Source organism: Bombina bombina, chromosome 2, assembly GCF_027579735.1.
Source record: "Bombina bombina isolate aBomBom1 chromosome 2, aBomBom1.pri, whole genome shotgun sequence".
Classification (NCBI taxonomy): domain Eukaryota; kingdom Metazoa; phylum Chordata; class Amphibia; order Anura; family Bombinatoridae; genus Bombina; species Bombina bombina.
In genome coordinates this window covers 250086582-250093393 of record NC_069500.1, presented here as the reverse complement: position 1 = coordinate 250093393, position 6812 = coordinate 250086582, and positions in this window count along the sequence as shown.

The window sequence follows — 6812 nt, the reverse complement described above, 5'->3', positions numbered from 1 at the left end:
AGGATTTATTTTACAGGTAATTTTGTATTTATTTTAGCTAGGTAGTTATTAAATAGTTAATAACTATTTAATAACTATTTGAACTAGCTAAAATATATACAAAGTTACCTGTAAAATAAATATAAATCCTAAAATAGCTACAATGTAAATATTAATTACATTGTAGCTATCTTAGGGTTTATTTTACAGGTAAGTATATAGTTATAAATAGGAATAATTTATTTAAGTATAGTGTAGTGTTAGGTGTAATTGTAACTTAGGTTAGTTCTCTTTATTTTAACTAGGTAGCTATTAAATAGTTAATAACTATTTAATAGCTATTGTACCTAGTTAAAATAAATTGAAAGTTGCCTGTAAAATAAAAATAAATCCTAAGATAGCTACAATATAATTATTATTTATATTGTAGCTATATTCGGGTTTATTTTAAAGGTAAGTATTTAGTTTTAAATAGGATTAATTTAGTTAATAAGAGTTATAATATTTAGATGTATTTAATTAATATTTAAGTTAGGGGGGTGTTAGGGTTAGGGTTAGACTTAGGTTTAGGGGTTAATAATTTTATTATAGTGGCGGCGGTATAGGGGGGCAGGATATTGGTTAATAAATTTATTATAGGTGGCGACGGTGTAGGGGGGCAGATTAGGGGTTAATAAGTTTAATATAGGTGGCAGCGTGGTCCGGGAGCAGCGATTTAGGGGTTAACATATTTATTATAGTGGCGGCGGGGTTCGGGAGCGGCGGTTTAGGGGTTAATCAGTTTATTAGAGTGGCGGTGGGCTCCGGGAGTGGCGGTTTAGGGGGTAATAACTTTATTTAGTTGCGGCGGTGTAGGGGGGGACAGATTAGGGGTGTTTAGACTTGGGGTACATGTTATGGTTTAAGGTGTAGACAGCTCCCATAGGAATCAATGGGATGTCGGGCAGCAGCGAACATGAACTTTCGCTATGGTCAGACTCCCATTGATTCCTATGGGATCCGCCACCTCCAGGGCGGCAGATTGAAAACCAGGTACGCTGGGCCGGAAAAGTGCCAAGCGTACCTGCTAGTTTTTTGATAACTAGCAAAAGTAGTCAGATTGTGCCGAACTTGTGTGCGGAACATCTGGAGTGACGTAAGAATCGATCTGTGTCGGACTGAGTCCGGCGGATCGAAACTTATGTCACTAAATTCTTCTTTTGCCGGTGTGTAGGGCTTGATAACTTAAGTGAATCAGCCTCGCCACAAATACGCTGCGGAATTCCAGCGTATTTTAGGTTGACGGCTTGATAACTAGAGGCCTTGGGGTTTATGTTAGGGTGTTACGTGTAGACATAAAATTCCTTTCCCCATAGGAAACAATGGGGCTGCGTTAGAAGCTGAACGCTGCTTTTTTGCAGGTGTTAGGTTTTTTTTCAGCCGGCTCAGACCCATTGTTTCCTATGGGTAAATTGTGCACAAGCATGTTTAGCCAGCCTACCACTACCGTAAGCACAGGTGAGATTTGGAGCTAAATTTTGCTCTACGCTCACCATTTTGCGGCTAACGCCAGGTTTAAAAAAAACCTGTAATACCAGCTTTGTCTTAAGGGAGCGGTGAAAAAAAAAATCTCTCGTTAGCACCGCACCCCTGTTAACGCAAAACTCGTAATCTAGGCGTATGTTTTTGTTGTTGCTCTGTAAAAGTAAGAAGCAGGCTATAATTCAGCTAAACACTCACACCCATATATATATGTGTATATGTGTGTGTGTTTGTGTTTAGCTGATTTATAGCCTGCTTCTTCCTTTTACAGAACAACAACAAAAAACATAGATTTTATTTTCTTTTGAAGCATTCTTTTTAACCCTGAATGCTAGTGCACAGTCCCACATCTGCTTCCCCTTCCTTACACTTTAATAATACAGGGAAGCTCCTTGGAGACATGGTACCTGTTACTGTGTCTACGTCCTTATCTAATCATGCTGTGGAGAAAGACCATAAAACAAGCAGAACTGCAGTGTAATAGTCATAAACATACCTCCGGAGTCTGCTGTCAGCTTTTCCACGCTGAAAGCCCAGCCCCCCAGATCTCTTCTCTGCTACGTTCAGCAGGGGAGTTAGAAAGCATGGTTTTCAGCTGACCAGGAGAAGTGTACCTCTGCTTCCTGTGCTGCACTTGTCCTCACTCAGCCATAGCGTGCATAACTTTTTCCCCCAAGTGGCACCTGATCAGGGCACATTTTTAGGTGCTGTGCTAATGACAATCAATCAACCGTTCTAAAGCAGTTTAACTAGCCTCAGTGCTCAGACGGATGGGCTAATTTTACGTGCATACCGGCTCATTAAAAATGCAGTGTTTCATTTTTATTTTCTTCCTAATGTGTCTAGGACTCGTGCAAACTTACTAAAAAGGCACTATTTTTTCATCATACTGCGGGCAGGCAGGCAGGCAGAGAGTTGGCACTGCATGGTATTTACTATTTTCCCCTGAAAGTAGATAGAGGCTTCAAAAATTGCCACCCCCTCCAATGTTGTCGCCCTAGGCCCGTGCCCAGTTTGCCTAGGCAGTAATATGCCCCTGGGGGCCCATTTATCAAGCTCCGAATGGAACGTGTGGGCCCGTGTTTCTGCCGTGTTTCTCTGCTCTCCACAATCAGCGATGTCTGTCGGACCTGATCCGCACTGTCGGATCAGGTCCGACAGACATTTGATAAATCGGCCTCCTGGTCTCTGCACAATAGATTGCTTGTACAATTTTAAATTTCATCATTGACTCTGCATTATTGGTCCCAAATATGGGTGGACAGATTCCCTACCTGAGAACCTTTTCCGTTTGCATGTTAATAAGTGGAGAGCAAGGCCTCTAGCAGGATAAAGCTATCATTAAAAGACTCAAGTCTACAAAAATGACATTTCTCTCCCATTCTAAACATTCTTACTTTAATAACAACTGTATTTTATTACCCTTTTTTATTTTAAAGGAGAAAACTGATACCATAATAGGATAGTTTACCTGTTTTTATACACTTGTTATGCATACTTTAAATAATTATCACAACTCTATGCTTAGGGCTCCAAAGAAAACACTGGTTCACTTAAAGATTGGTTATTATTATTTTAAAATAGAAAATGATTGTGCGGAGAGAAAAATGATTAGTTGGTGTACACATTCTTGTTTTCTTAGGCCTAGATTTGGAGTTCGGCAGTAAAAGGGCTGTTAACGCCACGCGTGTTTATGTCTAACGCACGTCATTGTTTGACTCCGGTATTTAGAGTTAAAATAAGACCATCTAACAATGCTCCTAACGCGTGTATGTCACACGCGTAATACTGCCCGCGTTAGACAGTCTCCCATAGAGATCAATGGGAAAGGCAAAAAATTGCTTTTTTCACCTAACACTCGATATCGCGAGAATACGTACAGCTCGGTCATATGACGCATACCACATCATGCACAACAATAACACGCCGCAAATGTCACAACAACAATCAATCAACAAAGCACACAAGCATTACACATTCACAAGCGGGGGATGTTTTAATAAAATTTTATACGGGGAATACGCATATACTTTAAGATGCGGAAAATCGCAAAATAACAACAAGGATTAAAAATGATATACATACACTCGAAACAAAATCGCATTCAATATCACTATATATTATGACAAACATACATATACAACACTTCACGAAGAACACACCATCGCAAAATCACATTTAAAAAGAATACTATTGGACAATGTTAGAGAAAACGACCACTATGACATCATCGCATTCTACACATTCCACAAATACCAACTCAAAATGAGCATGCGCAAATTCACACAACTAATACACATTGCACTAATATTAATTGCTAATAAAGCACACCTGAACACAATTTACAACTGAAATTGGTACATCATTAAACATTTACACAGGGTATATAAGCACCACACAAGCATGGCTTCTTTGACTGTGTTGCTGTTGGGTCTTTGGAGATTGGAGGTTTAAGAATAGAGAGTTTGAGAATTTTTGAGAGTGAGTTAGTGTTAGCGTGAGAGAGTCAGTTGGTAGTGTTAGCGTGAGAGAGTGAGTGAGTTAGTGGGAGTTAGTGGGAGTGGGAGAGAGTCTGTTAGTGGGAGCGTGAGTGAGTTAGTGGGAGTTATTAGTGAGAGTTGTTAGTGGGAGCGTCAGTTAGTGGTAGTTATTGAGCGTTAGTGGGAGTGTTTGTTAGTGAGAATTAGAAGTAGTGTGAGTTAGCGAGCGAGTGATTTTTCTGTACACTTAACACATTTACACGCAAACACATTCAATACATACATACACTTATCAATAACACTACATACACTCCATACCCCATACCCCCTCATACTACACTCCATACCCCATTCCTTGTAGTCCCATTCCCTTTCATCCCATTTACTCTTATCCCATACCCCATACCCATCCCATACCCATCCCCTAGTTACATTTAGTTTACATATCCTCCTTTTAGTCTTATTCTTTTCGTTTATTTAAATACTCCTTACCCTCTTTGTTTTTTACATCCCTCTCACACTTTAAGCACCTTTTTTGTCTTTTTAGTTCTTTATTTTGACCCCCTTTAATTTCATCACACTCACTTTTTGTTTGATTATTTGGGGTTTAGTTTAGGGAAGAGATGGAGGCCAGGCAGGGGACAGGTAGAGGGGGGAGTAGAGGGAGGGGGAGAGGAACAGGGCAGGAAGGGGGGCAGGAAGGGGGGCAGGAAGCGGGGGTGGAAGCGGTGGGTGGACCCAGCCACTTGGTTCAAGATGACCAAGTGGCTGGGCCCAGTGGCGGTCAGAGTAGGGCTTCACAGTCCGGGAAACAGAGGGCATCGTCACAGGGGAAGGCCAAGGCGACTAGGGAGGCGAGGTTTACGATGGAGGAGAAGGAGGCCCTCGTAGAGGCCTATATGGCCAGGCATAGGATGCTGCAGCACCAAAAGACCACCCCGACTGACAGGAGGAGGCTCTGGAACGAGATCAGGAATGCAGTCAATGCAGTGGGTGGCCGGAACCGAGATATGGATTCTATCAAACATCGGTACCGGGACTGTAAACTTGAACTGAAAAAAAAGTTAAGCCTGGAGGCCCGACATGCCGCAGGGACCGGTGGCGGCCCTGCCATTGAAATGGAGTACTGCCGATGGGAGGAAATGTTGCGGCCCAGCATCTCCGAGGTGGAAGTAGTCGGTATCGGAGGAATCGATACCGGGAACCTGCCACTCTCATCTGACGGTAAGCTCATTGAACAATAATTTCACATACAAATGTATTTCAAGGGACACTATACGCAAACATTTACTTTCATGATTGAGGTAGCGAATACAATTTGACAAAACATTCAAATGTACTTATATTACCTAATTTGATTCATTCTTGAGATATATTTTAATGAAGAAATAGCCATGCACACGGTGAAACAATCACAGGAGGCAGCTATATTCAGCTAACAATCAGCATCTTATAAGCATATTTAGATATGCTTTTCAGCAAAGAATATCCAGAGAATTAAGCGAATTAGATAAGAAAAGTACATTCGAAAGTTGATAAAAAATGTATGCTTCTAAATCATGAAAGATAAAACATTGGGTTTCATGTGTTAAGGATCAGATTAATGCTATAACGTTGTTTACACGCATTCTATTACTTTGCGGTTACATCAGTATCTAGGCTATAGGTTAGGTGTGCATTTAAACAGACTGAAAACAAACGCAAAAACATTCACATTGACCACAGATATCACAAACACGGTTTAGAAAAAGCGGAAATAGTATTGATTGTTTGTTAGATTTCAAAGTGGATTAATGATTCTGCATTTGTAATTGTATCGTAAGCTAAGTCATTTAAACCTTTATTTGCAAATATGCTAATATATACATTTTTTTTTTTTTTTATATACAGAGTCTGGGGACGAGGCAGCACAGCCTCCTGCATCTCCCCGGGATGAGAGTGGTGGTGAGGAATTTCCACTTCGGAGGGAAGAGGCCCCCCGTGACGAACAGCGCACGGGAGCTGATGAAGAGGCCCCGGAAGCACAGGAGGAACCCGCGGAACCCGAGGTCCCTCAAAGACCCGCACTCCGCCGTGCACGGGCACCCCACCGTGCACGGGTTCAACAAGCACAACAAGAGGAAATAGCGGAGGTGCGGGTTCTACTGGAGTACATAGACCAGATGCGTACCTCCCGGATAGAAAATATAGAAGGACGACACAGAATACTTGATGGCCAAAATCAAATTATTCAAGGACAAAATGAAATCATCAACATACTGAATCGAATAGAAGAAGGCCAAACCAGAATATTTCAGCTACATCAAGAAATGTTCACTTTTTTCCGGGAGGCGCATGCTGGTCTACCTCCTGTTGCTGTGCCTCTTGTTGCTGGGCCTCTTGCTGCTGGGCCATCTCCTCCTGCCGGCCCATCTCATCCTCCTCAGCCATCTACTCCTCCTCCTCAGCCATCTACTCCTCCTCCTCCTCAGCCATCTACTCATCCTCCTCAGCCATCTTCTCCTCCTCATCCATCTTCTCCTCCCCAGCCATCTACTCCTCACCTTGGTCGTCCCAGTACTCTTCCTTCCACTCCTCCCACAACAGCTCCAAGGAGGACTCTTCGGAGTCGGCAGTTGCCTCTCCCAGAGCCTCAGCCCCATGGGAAGAGGGGAAGGAAGAGGAAGTAAGTATTTTTTTCATCTTCACTGCTTTTTTTAATTTAATGTGTAATGGATAGGTATGTGATGATGTGGTTTTCATACACTTGTGGACCACACTCTGTATATAATCGACTTCTATGGGACCGGGTCCATGGAGGCAGATTGTTTGCAGAGTGTGGGTTATAAGTGT